At 46.6% G+C, this 18,524-nt stretch overlaps 1 protein-coding gene across 2 annotated transcripts in view; it reads left to right on the forward strand.

Moving 5' to 3' along the window:
* The window catches only part of TCF7L1 (transcription factor 7 like 1), a 191,854-nt gene that overhangs the window by 26,506 nt on the left and 146,824 nt on the right, over positions 1–18,524 (forward strand). The gene's annotated exons all lie outside the window — the stretch shown is intronic.

Here is an 18,524-nt window from a genome sequence, read left to right on the forward strand (position 1 = left end):
GCTGGGCCTTTTGCCATCCGAGAAGGGAGAAGCCCTGAGAAAATTAAAGGTCTTATTCAGGCTTTCTTGGCCCACGGCCCATGGAAGCCTTGATGAAAGGGATGCCTGGGGAGAAGTGGGACATCTGGCTCCTCTCCAGGGCCCCTCACAGCAGGCCTGGGCCGGGACCAGGCATCCCCCGGCCCTGCTGCTCTGGCAGCGTCCTCCTGCCACGTCGGCCAGTTTCCTTCTGCCCCTCCAAGTCCTTCTCTGCTTCCTCTCTCCATCTGCCACTTAGGGGGCCAGCTTCCTCCTGCAGCATCTCTGCTGCTTCCCTGGGGTTTTGGTGCTCTTAGCGATGGTCACTGGGTTGCTGGGTTTCCAAGCTTGCCCGCCACCCTGAGGAGAGTTTTGCTGAGTATCCGCATGTGATCGGAAGGATCCGGGGACCTTCTCATGTGACGGGGGAAGGGTGTTACCCTTCTCTCCCCTATCTAGAGGTGGTGTTGTTTATTATTTTCTTTTTCATATTAAAACATAGTAGTAATAACAATTTTACCCGTTTGAACACATTTAGACTCATGTAAATAGACTCCTGTAATTCCACCGCTAGTTCCAAACCTCTAAAATCTCTGAGCCGCAACCGCTTTGTAGTCATGCTCTCCCACCCACCTTTTTCCCCAGCCACCACTGCTCTGTCCTCTAACATGCTCCCTGAAGATCTGTGGCCCACATCTGCTGCATCTTCCCATAAATGTCATGGGCTTCCCAAATGGCTCTGTGGTAAAGAATCTGCCTGCCAGTGCGTGCCAACTGGAAACATTGGTTCAATCCTTGGTCAGGGAAGATCCCCTGGAGAAAGAAATGACAACCCACTCCAGTATTCTTGCCTGGGAAGTCCCATGGAGAGAAGAACCTGGTGGGATCCAGTCCATGGGATCTCAAAGGGTCTGACGTAACTTAGCAACTGAACAACAACAATACATTTCACTGATACGAGGTAAAAAAGCATGGCAATGAAGTCTACTCAAAACCTCTACCTTCCTTTGTACTTTATTATGATCGAGCTGAGCCCTGAGCACTTGTCCAATTCAGCATCAACCCAGCCTTCTTCCTCCCCATTCTCAGCTGCCTCTGTGCATCAACATTTTTTATCTGTTGCAACTCTGTTCTCCTGCTCATTGTAAAAATGCCTCCCTTAGCCCAGTGCTTCAAAATTATGTGTTATAGGAAGAAACAGATGAAGTCTAAGTTGAAAAGAATGTTGTGTGTAACAATAACCTTAGGCTGGAGATCGCCCAAGGGAGAAAGACAAGTTGAAAGAAAAAGTGCGCAGGAAACTCTTGACAGTGGATTTGAGCTCATCTTTTTGATGTCTCAGTGCATTTTTTTTGTTTGTTTGTTTTAAGTTAAGAGGCTTAATTTTATTCCAGAAGATCCTTTGCTAGTCATTTGTATCGAGAACCCACAAATCATTCCTGTTTAATTGGAGTAAGACAGGGTGTGGCTGTCGAGGGCTGTCTGGGCTCCCCAAGCCTGGGTGGAAGAATTGCGCCACAGACGTGTTCCATCAGCTCGCAGACGTATGAATGCCTTTACTGGGCTGACTTTGGGGAACATGCCAGCATCCTTCTAGCTAAGGATTTGCCAACCACCTTGCCCTCAGAAAAAACACCCACTTCCCCTGTCCGCATCCTTCTGAGGACTGTGACAGCTTTGACTCGCAGAAATTTTTCTCATTTAATGAAGTGTTGATTCCAGAGTCTCCAGGAGAAGTTACAGTTGCCCAATTTCCTGGTAAATTTCCAGGTTCCTTGGTGGTTTGGAAGCAGGGTATATTTTAGGGTAAATAAAGTCTGTAAAATGTGTTTTGGGTGCTTGGTTTCTGGTGCCAGGGCTTGAAGTGACTGGCCCTTGTGAGACAGGAACCGAAGACAGTCTGAAGGTGGTGGTCTCTAAGTCAAGTTCTGAGCTGTGAGTGAGGGGAGGTGTGCCCAGGTGGGTGGGGCTGGTTCCCTGCGCTGCAGGTCCTCCCTCCAGCCCAGGACTTGCCCACCTCCTGGGATGCCTGCCTTCTGGAACAGGATGGTTGACCGCCAGGGAAGGAATGACTTCCATGTTCAAAGAACCCTACACCCCTGTTATCCTGGTCTTTGTGGGGAGCCCTGTTAACACATGAAGCACACGGGACATGCAACAAGTCCCCATTTGTATCCTCGTGTGTGCATGCATGCTCAGTTGCTTCAGTCATGTCTGACTCTTTGTGACCCTGTGGACTGTAGCCTGCCAGGCTCCTCTGTCCATGGGATTCTCCAGGCAAGAATACTGGAGTGGGTAGCCTTTTCCTCCTCCAGGAGATCTTGACCCAGGGAGCAAACCCAGGGCTCCTGCACTTGTGCAGATGCAGCTTATGTGAAAGGCTGAGATTGAAGTTCCACACTGTGGGATGAGGGTTCATGGTGATGAACTTGGGCAGGGGGTCTGTCTGCACTCTGGGGCAGCCCCTTGGCTAGGTTGGTGCCAGACCCTGGGCTGAGAGCAGGGACGAGACCTGGAGGGGTCCTGGGCCTGGCTGGGTCTTTCAGGGAGAACTCCAGCTCCTGGATCAGCCTTCTAGGTGGGAGCCAGGTGAGCACTCCTTGTGGGAGACGGAGGCTGAGGGTCTAAGTCGGCAGGCCCAGCAGGCAAAGCTGGTGGACCATAGGCCTGGCAGACTGCCCTCAGAAACAGGTTTGGAGCTCAGAGCCAGGAGTGCCCCTGAGGTTAAGAATTACCCATCAGAGATGCTAAATTTATAGAACTGCTGGTCTAGAATCAAGCTTATCCCCTACTCCTAGGTGTTTATTAAAAGAGAAGTTCTTAGGGAGTCTAGGATGGATATGTACACACTGCTATATTTAAAATGGATAACCAACAAGGACCTACTCTATAGCGCAGGGAACTCTGCTCAATGTTGTGTAACAACCTAAATGGGAAAATAATTTGTAAAAGAATAGACATATGTATATGTGTAACTGAATCACTTTGCTATACACCTGGAACTGTCACAATATTGTTGATCAAATATACTCCAATACAAAATAAAAAGTTGAAAACAAAACAAAAAAGAGTTACCCATCAGAATTCCAGGGAACCCGTGGTAAGTTCACATGCCTAATACAGGTGCCCAGAATCTCTAGCTTGTGGAGCTCTGAAATATGTACTTATTAAGAGCTCCCTTTTAAATATTGGTGCATAGATCATATAGAGACCCCCCTGCCTCGGGCAGACATGGGATCTGGAGGCTGCTCTGTGGGTACCGAGAGAGCTGGGCCCAGGTGGACAGTGAGTGAACAAGGAGGTGGGACAGTGCCTTGCCCAAACCAGGCCACCCCTTCTTAAATCCCTGATTCACAGAGCAGTGGTCTCACATTTTCTCAGTCTCTGCAGGTGTGTTATCTTCTCTATTTCTACCTGAACAAAATCATTTCAGCCTAGCATGGATCAAGCCTTTCCATGCTCTTTTGACCTCATGGAATACACTCTTGTTTCTCCTTTAAGATCATGTTTGGGGTCACCTTCTGTTGCTTTAGGGGTGGTGTCTTGACCCCTTGCTCCCATATACACCTCAGTTGGGGTATTCCCACTTTAATAGCTCTCTGTTTATTTCTGGAATGAGGCTAGGCATCTAGAGGTCTAGATACTGGTCTCTGTTCATTTTTGAGTTCCTGGCATGTAGGAGCTTCATTTATTATTGTAAAGTCATGTCTGACTTTTTGCAACCCCATGAACTACACCAAGCCAGACTTCCCTGTCCTTCACTATCTCTCGGAGTTTGCTCAAACTCATTTCCATTGAGTTGATGATGCCATCCAATCATCTTATCCTCTGTTGCCCCTTTCTCCTCGTGTCTCAGTTTTTCCCAGCCTCAGATCTTTCCTAATAAATGAGTTCTTCGCATCAGGTGGTCACAGTATTGGAGCTTCAGCTTCAACATCAGTCTTTCCAATGAATATTCAGGAGCTTCATAACCAAAGCTTATTGAATTAATATTTTAATGAAAAGGCAAAAGTCTTTTTAAATTTCCTCCCCTCTTTGTCACTGTCCCACTGTTCATGAGAATTACTCATTCACCCAAACCCAGTAAAGGCGGCTGTGGCCTGAACCTAGAAACCAGCCCCAGGCAATCCCCAGCACGCTCCTGAGAACCACTAAGATAAACACGGAGTGCACTCTCACCGAATTCTGAGAAGGAAAGGCCTTCAAAGGTCATAGGGTCCAGAGGCTCTCAACCCAGGCTACACATTAGAATTATCTGGGGAGCTTTTAGAAATTGCTCTGGCCCAGCCCCCACCCCCCAAGATTTTGATTTGGCTGGTCTGGGGTGGGGCTCGTGTTTGGGTGGAATTTTCTTAAAGCTCCACAGGAGCTTCTGTTGTACAGCCAAGTTTGTGAACCACTGCTCTAGGCCAGAGTTCCTCGCTGAATATTTGAATCAAAAATTAAAGCAATCTCTGCCTGGTAAGTTGATGGCTCCCCCAAAGCCCATGGGCTGGAGGTAGGTTCACTAACAGTGACCCCAGGATTCCCTGAGCCCCTCCATCATCCAGTCCTGTCCTTCTTGATGACAGGCTTGGCGTTGATCATCCTTCCTGCCCAGGGACCAGAAACCAACTCTGATTACAACGTAATTTCACAGTGATGCGTGGCACATAAGAAATGGAGTTGGATGGGCTCTGAGTGAAGGCCTTCCTGTGTTCAAGCCATATATGTGACTTTGAATGCTATTAACTTGCCAGGGCAGCTGTGACAAAGTGCCATGCACTGGTTGGCTTAAACAACAGAAATTTATTGTGTCACAGTTTTGGGGACTAGAAATCTGAAACCAAAGTGTTAACAAGGCTGGTTCCTTCTGAGGCTGTGAGGGAGCCTCTCCCCGGCCTCTCTCCTTGGCTTCCAGACATTGTCTTCTCCCTATATCTTCCCAGCTTCCCTGGGTATGTGTCCGTGTCTAAATACCCCCCCTTTAGAAGGATACCAGACATACTGGATTAGGACCCACTCCAACGACCTCCTGTTAACTTGATTCCCTCTGGAAAGACCCTGTCTCTAGACAAAGTCATACTCTGAGGTGCCACTGGTTGTAAAGAATCTGCCATGGGTTTGATCCCAGGATTGGGAATAATCCCTGGAGGAGGGCATGGCAACCCACTCCAGTATTCTTGCCTGGAGAATGCCATGGATGGAGGAGCCTGGCGGGCTACAGTCTGTGGGATTGCAAAGAGCTGGACACGACTGAGTGACTTAGCATGCACACTTCTTCAGCTGACTCAATGGACATGGGTTTGAGCAAACTCCGGGACATAGTGAAGGACAGGGAAGCCTGGCGTGATGCAGTCCATGGGGTCATTAAGAATCGGACTTAGCAACTGAACACACCTCTTCAACCTTGAACTACTCTCCAGGTTTTCCACCTTAGCTGCAGCTGTTTTTTTAAAATTTATTTAAATATTTATTTATTTTTGGCTGTGTCTTAGCTGCAGCCTGTGGGATCTTTCATTGAAGAGCGAGGGCTCAGTATTTGTGGCACACAGACTTAGTTGCCCCGAGGCAGGTGGGATCTTAGTTCCGTGACCAGTGATTAAACCCCTGTCCCTTCATTGGAAGGTGGATTGCTAACCATAAAGAAAGAGACCACCAGGGAAGTCCCTTAGCTTCAGCCTTTAATCTGTAAAGCTGATCGTATCGTTTTTCTTTATATCTATTCCCACTCTCAAATCACACAGAGCATGAAGCCCAGGGCTGGTGATTTCTCAGCCTCTAGCACTAACTGGCCAGGGTCCTGACATCTGGTCCCCTGGTTCTGGGTACACTTGGAGTATGATGGTTTACGTTCAGGCTCCCCCAGAGATGGTGTATTTCCTCACAGTGGCAGGAGCTGGTGAGAAGCTGGATGAAGAGGTGAGCTATGTAGGGTGGGCCTCACTGCTCCAGGTAAAAGCTGGAGTCAGGTGCTGGTGTTAAACACTGGTTTGAGTGGATGCGTGAAAATTCATTGGATGGAGGCCCTGTGTTGGTGGTGGGATGTCTTTGGAATGTACATATATTATCATGTGTAATGTATGTAAATGGTAAATGGTGAGGGAATGATGGGGTTGTGGATAGGAAATGTGTTTCATGGCCCTGCAAGTCATGTATCAGCTGCTCACTCCTGAGGTTCTTTTTCTGTTTTTTTTTTTTGTTTGTTTTTGGATTTTAAATTTTTTAATTAAAGAATTTTTTTGATGTGTAGTTGATTTTCAGTATAATTCAGTTATATACATATGTATGTATATGTGTACATGTATTCTTTTCCATTATAGGTTATTGTAAGATATTGAATATAGTTTCTTGTGTTGTACAGTAGATCCTGTGGTTAATATATTTTATATACAGTACTGTGTTTCTGTTAATCCCCAACTCCTATTAATTTATCTGTCTCCCCACTCCTTTCCCCTTTGGTAACCATAAGCCTGTTTTCTATGTATGTGAATCTTTTTCTGTTTTTTAAAATAAGTTCATTTGTACCATTTTAGATTCCATATGTAAGTGATGTCATATGATATTTGTCTTTCTCTGCCTGACTTCATGTGGTATGATAATCTCTAGGTCCTTCCATGTTGCTGCAAATGACATCTTTCATAGTTTTAATGGCTGAGTAATATTTCATTGTGTGTATGTACCCCATCTTCTTTATCCATTTATCTGTAAAAGCTGGAGTCAGGTGGTGGTGGTAAACATCGGTTTGAGTGGATGTGTGAAAATTCATTGGATGGAGCCTCTGTGTTAGTGGACATTTATCTGTGGATGGACACTGAGGTTGCTTCCATGTGTTGGCTACTGCAAACAGTGCTGCAATGAATATTGGGGTGCATGTATCCTTTTGAACCATGATTTTCTTGGGCTATATGCCTAGGAGTGGGATTGTGGGATTGTGCTAACTCTCGTTTTTTAAGGAACCTCCATACTGTTCTCCAAAGTGGCTGTATCAGTTCACCGACAGTGTAGATGGGTTCCCTTTTCTCCACACTCTCTTTTCAATTTATTACTTGTCAACTTCAATGGTGGCCATTCTGACCAGTGTGAGCTGATACTTCATTGTAGCTTTTGATTTGTATATCTCTAATAATTTGTGATGTTGAGCATCTTTCCATCTGTATGACCACCTATATATTTTCTTTGGAGAAAAGTCTGTTTAGCTCTTCTGCCTATTTAAAATATCTTTTTTTATATTAAGCCCTATAAACTATTTATGCATTTAGGAGATTACTACCTTGTCAGTTGTGTTGTTTGCAAATATTTTCTCTTATTCTGTAGGTTATCTTTTTCATTTTGTACCCCTGAGGTTCTTAACATGAGGCTACCCATGGACAAAACTCAAGGGTGGCTCCAAAAACTTTGATGGAAAAAAAGTTACATTTTAGTTTCACTACCTGAAAGTTTGCATTTCCTTCGATTGGGAATGTAGACAGCAAACCTTGGTGATGTTAGCAGTACCATGATTGTCACCAGTAGGAACTGCTGAGATTTTGTTTTAATGTTTGAGATACTTCAGATACTTTGAATCTCTTGATATATCATTATCCTCATCGGTACTTCAAAGTTAAGGTGTCTGTGGTACTCACCGCATATTTATTTTTTAATATTATTTGGCTGCCCTGGGTCTTAGTTTCGGCACTTGGATCTTTGATCTTCATTACAGCATGTGGAGGGGCTTCCCTGGTGACTCAGATGGTAAAGAATCCACCTCCCAATGCAGGAGACTTGGGTTTGATCCTTGGGTCCTGAAGATCCCCTGGAGAAGAAAATGGCAATCCACTCCAGTATTCTTGCCTGGAAAATCCCATAGACAGAGGTCGGGCTACATTCCATGGGGTCGCAGAGTCAGACATGACTTAGTGACTGAACAACAACAACAGGGGCATGCTGGACTTTTTGTTGCAGCATGTGGGATCTAGTACCCTGGCCAGGAATCGAACCTGGGCCCTCTGCACTGGGAATCTTAGCCACTGGACCACCAGGGGAATCCTTTACCACTAGGTCTTACTTAATGTGTTAATTACCATAGCACAATTTTGAAATATTTTGATAGCTGTGTGTTTCTATAATCGGTTTCCTGGGTAATGCCATGTTCTTAGTTTGTGCACTTATTATTCTGAGGAGGGTCCACAGGCTGCTCCAGGCTGCTGGCGAGGGCGGGGGTTCTGTGGCACTGAAGAGGTTTAGAAGCCTTGGTTTGTGTTTGTCATAACCCCTCATGGTCCCCAGTGGGTGGGTAAATCCTATAAATGGAAATAGTTCTAGCTACAGTCTTGACAATCACTGACTTAGTTAATATTTGTAAACTTTTATTTTTGGCTCCTTGGGCTAAGCTGTGTATACAGATGCACTCACATGGACTTGGACCCATCTTCCTTTCAAAGACATCAAGAATTAGGAAGACATTTTAGAACAAGCCCAGCCTTAAGTTTGTCCTTCAGTCCTGTTGGGTCCTGCTTGGGGAGGCCGGTCCCTGTCTCATGGGAGTAGGACTGAGAGTGACTTTTGGCGAAATAACCATCTACTCTTCCCAGAGCTAAATGCACAGGGATGTGTTCTTCTTGGTCACTCTGGAAATGCACAAGCTTTGCATTTGTGCCTGAGCTGCCCTTGTTGGAGAAGAGAGCTGGCCTCAGAGGACCTGTTCCAGGTCACCTGGAAAAAAACATCATGCCAGCTCTCAGACCCAGGGGTGTGAAAGTGATTTGATCGAAGGGGATTAGGGTTATGGGGTTCTGGAGTGGTTTTTTCACTTTTCACTTTTCTTTCAAAATAATTAGACTCACAGGTAGTTGCAGGAAAAGTGTATAAGGGTCCTGGGAACTCTTCCAAGAGTTTGTCCCTGGATAACGTCTTATAAGGGCTTCCCAGAGGGCTCAGTAGTAAAGAATCCACCTGCCAATGCAGGAGACACAGGTGGCGCAGGAGTCAGGATCCCCAGGGTTGGGAAGCTCCCCTGAAAGAGGGCATAGCAACCCACTTGAGTATTCTTGCCTGGAGAACCCCGTGGACAAAGGAGCCTGTTGGGCTACATTCCATGGAGTTGCAACGAGTTGGACACAACTGAAGCAACTTAGCATCCATGCACAACATCTTATGTAGCTTAAGTTCAATATCAAAATCAGGATATTGATTTTGGGGTGTGTGTTAGTCACTCAGTCGTCTGACTCTTTGCAACCTCACGGACTGTAGCCCACTAGGTTCCTCTGTTCATGGAATTCTCCAGGCAAGAATACTGGAGTGGGTTGCCATTTCCTTCTCCAGGGGATCTTCCTGACCCGGGGATCAAACCCGAGTTTCCTACATTGCAGGCACATTACTGTTAACTAGATTACAGACCTTGTTCAGTTCACACCACTTGTAACACACCTTTATGGTACAGTTCTATGAGGTTTTAGAGATTTCTGTAACTACCCCAACAGTCATGATACAGAACAGTTTGCAAAGCATGTGCTTGAACTTGGTTGTGCAGCACATAGTGAATTATTATCAGTTGTTCCATTAATCAGAGCACTATCAGCCTCAGGGCTGGAGGTGGTATTTGACTTGTCCAGAGACCTTTGGAGCATTTGGACTCCAGTGCTAGATGTGGTTACCATTTACAAGGCCCAATCTGGGCCTGGAGCCCCGCAGCAGGAGTCCTGGCTGGCGAAGTTGCTTACACTATGTAGACACAGCTCCCTGTGTCCTGGGGATCAGAGTGTTTCTCTGGGCTGGGGAGAGGGAGTAAAGCAAGAGAGAGTCAGGATAAAAGGGCAGCCAGCTCCCCGGAATGCGGAGAAAGGCGCCAGGCCTCCTGGGGCATGAGGAGCCAGGTAGGGACGAGGCCGATGCCTGGGGAGACATGGTGCAGGTTGTGGGGAAAAGCCATAGCTTGGTGGGTGTGGGGGTACCCAGGGGCCCTGCTGATCCTTCCCTGTGCCCCTCGACTGACTGTGCTGAGCACCTGCTCTGCTGGGCATGGCTTCTGGAAGCAGAATGGGAATGTTAGTTGCTTCGCTGCTGGTGCTATTGTGATGTTATGGTAGAAGGAAAGATGATACAAATTCTAGACTACACTGAAAACAAAGATGGTAACTTTTCCCCCAAAGCCAGTCATGTGTTTATTGTAACTTCAGCATTTCCCAGTTACAAGACATCTGATTAAGCAGAACACTCCGTTCTCCAGCCGCACAGGACAACAGTGCTTACTGTGTCTGGGCTTCCCAGGTGGCACTAGTGATAAAGAACACGCCTGCCAGTGCAGGAGATGCAAGAGATGCGGGTTCAGTCCCTGGGTTGGGAAGATCCCCTGGAGGAAGGTATGGCAACCCACTCCAGTATTCCTGCCTGGAAACTTGCATAGACAGAGGACCCTGGCGGGATATAGTACACTGGGGTCTCAAAAGAGTCAGACATGACTTAGCAACTAAACAACAACGATAACTTAATCTTTATAGTCAGAGATGATACCCTTCTCTAACCCTGCAGCCACAACCTCTGCAGGATGATTCTAGCAACAAGGAGCTGCCTGGGGGGAAGAGCTAGTACACAGTGCAAGACCAGCTCTCAAGAGTGAGTGCTGGGACGCTAGATGGAAAAAGATTTGGAGAAGGGAAGAGAGGGCAGGCTGGTTCAGACAGGCAAGCCCCACGCAGACCCTGAGAGGCTCTGGAAGCCCAGGCAGAGGTGGTGCCAACGCCCAAAGGAGGAGGGTACCTCAGTGCCAAGGAACTGGGGGAGGCTACATGGCTGCCAGCATAAGCACCAGCTACTGATTGGCAAAGCTGGGGTTTAGACGGAACCTGGGAGCTGCAGCCACATGCAGGTTGTCAGAGGAGGGCCTCAGATGTTTTTGTAAATATAATTTTTGAAACCAAATTTGCCAGAAGAGCAAGGTCGCTACCATCCCAGGAAGGAAATCTGATGGAAATGATGTCCTGCCTCTATACCTTTCATTCAACTCACCTGCCCTATACTGTCAGATCCATCTTCCTAAACACCGTCATCTCATATACCCTCATTTCCAGGAGAGCAGTAGTTGCTTCCTTTCCCTTCCACATCTGACCTCACCCCATCAGGTCAGTCTTACTTCTTTTTGTTTGGTTACATTGGGCTTTTTCTATTTGCTGAGAGCAGGGGCTACTTTTCACTGCAATGTGAGGGCTTCTCATTGAGGTGGCTTCTTGTTTTGCAGAGCACAGGCTCTAGGGCAGGAGGGCTCAGCTCAAGGGGTTATTGCCCCTTGGCATATGGAATCTTCCTGGAGCAAGGACCAAACTTGTATCCCTTGCATTGGCAGGAGGATTCCTAACCAGTGAACTACCAGGGATTCCTTAGTGGCTCAGATGGTAAGGAATCCGCCTGCAATGCAGGAGACCTGGGTTTGATCCCTAGGTCAGGAACATCTCCTGGAGAAGGAAATGGCAACCCACTCCAATATTCTTACCTGGGCAATCCCATGAACAGTGGAGCCTAGTGGGGTACAGCCCATGGGGTCACAAAGAGTCAGATGCAACTTGAGCAACTAAGCATGCATGAAGCATGCATGGGCCGCCAGGGGCGTGCTCAACCTGTCATTCATCAGTCTGAGCCCCGCCCCTTCCCCACACTTAAAGTGTGACCGCTTCCTTTCGAAGTTTCATCCCATCACATCCTGTCCCTTCTCTAATCCTGGCTTTGATGAGCCGAACTCCAGATTAGCGCAGGGCCACATTTTTTCTTGTGTATCTCACAGTCAAACACAATTGGTTTGTGATATCCTGGCAATTTTATTTTCATAGCTTCTGCATGTTACTTATGTCTATATGATCAGTGAATAAGACAAAGCATATTGTGTCCTTCCCTAATCTTTGCCTATGTAGGCCATGTCTCCCTAAGTAGGCGGAGGGCAGGGAGCCTGTGCAGTATATTTTGTTCACCTTGGGTGCAGCCAGCCCCCATCATGAAGTGCCTGACAGCTCTGGTCTGGGTCCTTATCCTGCAGGCTCTAACAAAGCAAACTGGAATTTATAACTACTGGCTGTCTACTTAGTAGTCATTAGCCTGGAATGCAAGGAGCTGGCAATCAGGATATTTTAGGGAATGGTTAGGTTTTGTTTGAGTATGAGATAGTCAGCTAAAGTCTTTTGGAGATAACTGAAAGGTCAGAATTGGAAAGAAAATATTTTCTTGGAGTTGAAAGTTGATATAGCTGAAACCTGATTTCTGCAAACTCAAATCTAGAGCAAATTTAGGGCAAGTAGGCTTGGGGGATAAGAATTTCAGAGGGTGAGAGATGAAATCCCCAGGGCCAAATATTTGCTGACTCTCCTGAAGGCTCCCTCAGTTCAGTGAGTGGCGATGTCCACACCACCTTCCCATCAATGTGGACAGATGAGCTGACTTCGTTATGTCCTGTCATCTTACGGCTGGGGCGGAGACCATGTGTTCTGTACATGAACCTTATTTTCAGAAGCAGCAAGTCTAGCATTTTGAACAAAGTGAGCCGTATCTGACTGTAGAATTAAGTCAGTTTGTGGAGAGAAAGTCATACATATTCATCAGAAGGAAATCTGAGCCATAGAGAAAATCGAAATGTTAAAAAAAAATGAGAAGCAAATAACTTTGCTTCTGGTTTGGAGTGCCCCATCATGGGTTGTGCTAGCCACCGTCACACTCTGTTATAAAACCTGCCAGGCGACCTCCCTGGTTGCCCAGTGGTTAGGACTCTGGGCTTCCTCTGTAGGGTCGTGGGTTCCATCCCTGGTTGGGGAAGTAAGATCCCACAAGCTGCTCAGGGCAGCTAAAAAATAAATAACTAAAAATAATTAATGAAATTTTAATAAATAAAATAAAACACTCCAGAATTTCCAGTTATAGCCAGTAGTTTCTTCTTTGTCATTTCTGCCACCATCTTTCTGCTGCTGTCCAGACTTACTGTGAATGGAAGGAGTTCTGTCTGATTCTTTCCACAGGTCTGTTAACTGGAGCAGACAGAGCTTAGTACTGAACATCTCAAGAAAGAAACATGGTGCCCAGGAAAAACGCACCCAGAGTGCAGTGTTGAAAATTAGTTTTCCCAGGAAGCCAGGAGGTGTGAAGGTCTCACTCCCTGATGAGACCCTCAACTGGTGGACGTGCTGGTGGCCTCTGGACAGAGAACTCCCTTGGGTTTTCCTGTCTAAGAACTCTTTGGAAAAGGCACACTTTGAAGTTAGTTTCGTTTCCATTTGCCAAAAGAATAGTGAGGCAGTTGAGTTTTCAGACTTAGAGGGAAGAATTGTGTTAGGGTTATGGGGAGCAGCTGCCTGGACTTGGCCCCAGGGTGTTGTGATTCAGGTAGGCCTGGACTAGGTGTCTGGAGGACTCCTAGGGTGACTGTGATGACAGTTGTTGTTATTGTTCAGCCGCTCAATCATGTCCAACTCTTTGTGACCCCATGGACTGCATCACAAAGGCTTCCCTGTCCTTCACCTTCTCCTGGAGTTTGCTCAAACTCATATCCATTGAGTCAGTGATGCCATCCAACCATCTCATCCTCTGTCACCCCCTTCTCCTCCTGCCTTCAATCTTTCTAAGCATCAGGGTCTTTTCCAATAAGTGGGCTCTTTGCTTCACATCAGGTGGCCAGAATATTGGAGGTTCAGCTTCAGCGTGAGTCCTTCCTCCTGAAACCTTGTGGTGTGTGCTTCCAACTCACAGAGCCTGACAGTAGGCTTGAATGAGGAGTGTTGTCTCCTTCAAGAACCTTCAGCATTTCTGTTATGGGGTGCCAGGATATGAAACTGTCTTTCTTATAATTCAAAAATAGTTGCTGATCAACAATTCCCTACGACTGCACTGAGAGAAAGGCCCCAAAAGGAGGACCACCTGGGCTTGGAGCCAAGCTTCCCCCTTCTTCCAGCCTCCCAGCTTTGGCCAGGTCATTTGGCCTTTCAGCATCTCTGTCTTGTCACCTGTAAGATGGGGCTTGTAAGGTGTGGAAATCATGCATGAGTGTTGAGGGGCTCTGTAAGCAGTAGCTCTATTTTTATCCTCTCGGGATAACTTCACCCACTCCTCACTCTGATGCATGTCCTGTGCTTAGGTCCCAGTGGTACCTTGGGGAGACCAGTGGTCAGTCTCCACAGCTCCAGTGTATTCCCCTGAACTATCCAACAAGGTGAGCCATGGAAATGTCTCCTGATGTTGCCTTCAGAAGGCAGGTTCCAGTCTTGTCTCCACCACAAGACCCCTGTCTGCTCCTCAGGGTGCTTCCTGCCTCATGCCATGCTCAGCTGTATGTCCAGCTTGGTGTACCTAACAGGGTTGTATGCAAGGTGCCACGAAGTGATGTTCGGGTGATGAGTGATGTTCAGGTAATAACAAGGTGATAGTCCTTCTCTCACTCCAGGTAGAAGCCAGTGTTCTCTCTACCCAAGCTGACCTTCCGTGACCCCTCTGGCTCTACCGCTTCACATACCTCGTTCCATCTATACTTCCTGTTCCCCCTGAACTCCTCCTTGTCTCAGGCCCTTTCTTCTTGTTGTGTGCCTGCTTCAACTAGAACATTCTTACTGATGACTGCGTGGCTTACTCTCCCACTTTTGTGGTTTAACTATCACCTCCTCAGTTTCCTGGACATGCTATTTCAAACTGCAGCCCTCTTTCTCCCCCTCCCTGGGTTTATGTCACTCCATAGCACTTGCCACGACCAGCTTGTCAACAGCGCTGAGCACACAGTAGGTGCCCAATAAACAGTTTTTAATAAATGAATAAGTGGCAGCAATATTTTAAGAAATCCGAATTTGCCTCCCTTTACCACAAAAACCTTGGTTCCAGAGAAAAATTAAACTCCTCTGGTAAGTTTTTCCTTCTAAAGGAAAATGAAGATGACAAAGTGATCTTCTTCCCACCTTTTTCTGCTCAGAGGAACCTCACCCAGGGGCCTGATTGAGATGGTTTGCTCTGAGCATCCGCACAAGCAGGGACCAGCACTGAGATGCTGAGATGCAGGGGGATGAGCCATCCTGACAGCAGTCAGGTGTTGTCTGTCAGCCAGACAACGAGCACTTGGGGCCCAAGACAGAACCCAAAAAGGGCACCATGTGGGAATATTGAGAAGCACCTTAGTGGGGGGCACATTGTTTTAATTATGGCATATGGTGCTCATTGATTGATCATTGAAACAGTGACCTTGAATTAGTAAAGATAAGTTGAATCAAATATGACCTGCATATGAAGGTACAAGGATAGCAAATACAGATAGAAAAACTCCTGTCAAGCCAGTTTTTAAAGCAAGAGTTTAACAGAGACAGAATTCCCATATCCTAAAATTCATCCTTTTGAAGGATACACTTCAGTGGATTTTTTTTTTTTTTACTATATTCACAGAATTATGTAGCCATCACCACTACCTAAATTTAGAACCTTTTTCATCACCCCATAAGCAGCCATTCTTCAGTCTTCCTTATACCCAACCTTATCTTTTTTAATGTTCTGGGTGTTGCCTCTAAGTGGTATCATGCAGCATTTGCTCTCCTGTATCTTGCTGCTTTAATTTAGACTGATGTTCTTAAGGTTCATCTTTGTTGTAGCATGTAACAGCACTCGATTCCTTTTTACAGCGGAATAATATTCCATTGTATGGACATACCACATTTGGTCTATCCATTCATTCATTGGTGAGCATTTGCAATCTTACTACTTTTTGACTGCCACTGAGCCGTGTTGAAATGTCATGAAAGGCTTGATGCTGAAGGGGCTTCCTTGCTTCTACATTGGAGGGATGTGGCCCACCTCCCAGGTGGGTGTGAGGATCTGCAAAGGTATAGCCATCTCGTCTAGCTAGTTGTTCTCCAGTCTTAAAGTGGACCTTTCCCACTTCTGTGGATTTTCTGTGCTGGTGTATGATGTGTGTGATTTTCACAGTGTTCCTCTTCTTTGACCTGTGAGTCAAATTTGGACTCTCCTCCCTACCGTCTAGTCTCCAATCCTGCCCACCTGATTTCTCTACAGTTAGCTCCAAGGGCCTCCAGCGCCACCCCCCCCCCCAGCTGTGCCCTCCCCTGCCAGGCATCCTGGGCTACTTCTACAGCTGCCACAGGTCTTTTTGACATTACTACCTCAAGCTGTTATTATTATTAGTAGTAGTAGTAGTAATAGTAGTCAGTCAGTCATGTCCAACTCTTTACAACACCATGGACTGCAGCCTGCCAGGCTCCTCTGTCCATGGAATTCCCCAGGTAAGAATACTGGAGTGGGCAGTCATTCCCTTCTCTAGGGGATTTTCCTGACCCAAGGATCAAACCCAGGCCTCTCATATTGCCAGCAGATTCTTTACTGTCTGAACCACCAGAGAAACCCACCTCAAACTCTTACCTGTGTTTAAATGTGTTTTCTTGTTACTGTGTTTTTTTTTTCCCCCCTTTGGTGTTGTCTTGAGTCATGGCTTCCACTAAACCATAACTGCTACATGGCCAGACAGTGTCTCGTAGCAGCCTTGTCCCCAGCATCCCCAAGCACAACTCACAGTGGGTTCTCTGAATGCCGGCTGCTTGGGTGTCTGAGAGTTTCAAGCCCTTTGCCATGTAACTGGAGAGGCTGGAAGGATAAATGGAGGCACCTGCTCTGCTGTACAATGGTCTTTGGAGGTGGGGATCAGGTTTAAATCATTGTGAATCCTTCTTTAACCTGCCATTGTTGATTCCTGAAAATGCGTGGCTGAACTCGCTAAAAAGTAACCTGGATTTTTATCAATACTTTTTTTGGTAACCCTGCCCGTCTGCATAAATTCTGCAAAACCGCAGCCGCTACCTGGGCACTGTTCAGTGGGACCTTTGATAACTCCTGGTTCCCTTCCTTATTGGCCACAGATATGAGCATTTAGTTAAGCTTGGGGGTCAGGGGGTGACTTGAGAAAACTGCAACCATAACAACGAGGTCCGCCTGCTCTTTGTCCATTCCCATTCTCTGTTTTCTGCATGGCTCAGGTAATCCACATTAGCAGGTAACTTGGTTTTTTCACTGCCCCTCTGTTCCGCTGTTGTCTGATTTCATTGTCCACTGAGATAATAGTGAACAGAATAAGAACAGCATTAAAATAGGAAGCTGGGAAGAGCAGGAAGAGAATCTGTAGGCCCGGTAAACAAACATTGGCTGTAACAGAAGCCAGGATGTGGAAGCCATGACCAAGTACTTCTGACTGTCCAGGCACAGGCCCCCTGCACTTTAATTCTAGTTGGCTTCTTTCCAGTCTCTCTGTTACCAGGCCTGTTTAGGTCAGCTCTTTTGGAGGGCAGAGGGTGGGGGAGGTGGGGAGCTGCTGTTCTTGAAGAAAAGGGAAGATGATCAGATGGATCACTTAAAATCGGAGTTAGAGACTGGACAGCTAGATGGGGCAGTTCCAATGAAAACAGATTTCTTTCTGATGAAATATTGACCAGCTTTTGTAGGAAACCATCTCTTCCTCTTTGCCTCTAGTGAAAGGCACTCTCAACCTTTCCCTCTCATGGAAGGGTATAACATGATGATATTTGTAGGGTGTACTGGGATGAACAAAAAGGCTGCAGCCAGCCAACCCTAGAGGCTCAATTGCCTCAAGTGTACCCTAGCCCACTGTGAGGCCAACAGGCACCAACTGACCAGAAGCTCTGGTGTGCTGGTCCAGGCTCTGTGAGATCTGGTGGGGCTCTGATCCTCCTCTGACTGTGTGTTTACCTAGAAGCAGACAGTGGTAAGAACTGAGGCCTGGAGGCACCTGAGCCCACCAGTTCCCACTGGTGGGAGGGAGATGATTGTTCAATGCCTTCCTCCCCACACATCTGCATGGTCAGGAGACTTGGGTTTGGCTGTAACTTCTGCTGTTGGACAGCTCCATTTCTGGGGGAGTTTCTTCCTTGTATTCAGCTGTTATCTTCTCACTCTGGAGTCCTCCAGTGTAGACCTCACCTTCCTCCTTATCGCCACGTATCAGGCCGCGGTGTCTCAGGGTGACTTGTCTTTACGTGGGCTGTGCCCTTCTCACTCCTACACCATTCTGTCACATATAGTTTTCTGCAGGTTACCTGTTACAAAGGAAGATAAGGGGATCCTGGAAACCTGATATGTCATGTGTATATATGACATATCATTGTCTACTGCGATAATAGTGAACAGAGAAAGAAGAGAATTAAAATAGGAACATATATAGGAATATTAAAGTAGAAGTATGTATATATATGGACTTCCCTGGTGGCCCAGATGGTAAAGAATCTGCCTGCAATGGAGGAGACCCAAGTTCAATCCCTGGGTCAGGACGATCCCCTGGAGAAGAGCATGGCAATCCACTCCCGTATTCTTGCCTGGGAAACATCACGGACAGAGGAGCCTGGCGGGCTGTAGTCCATGGCCTTGCAGAGTTGGACATGACTGAGCAACTAACAACACGCACATACACACACATGCATGTATCTGTATATTTTAAGCATGGGGTCAATATCTACCACATTGTAGAAAAAAAGGATGATAATTCCATCACCTAAACCAACCTGTTTTCATTTGAGTATTTC

The sequence above is a fragment of the Ovis aries genome, chromosome 3 (assembly GCF_016772045.2).
Source record: "Ovis aries strain OAR_USU_Benz2616 breed Rambouillet chromosome 3, ARS-UI_Ramb_v3.0, whole genome shotgun sequence".
In the NCBI taxonomy this organism is placed as follows: Eukaryota; Metazoa; Chordata; class Mammalia; order Artiodactyla; family Bovidae; genus Ovis; species Ovis aries.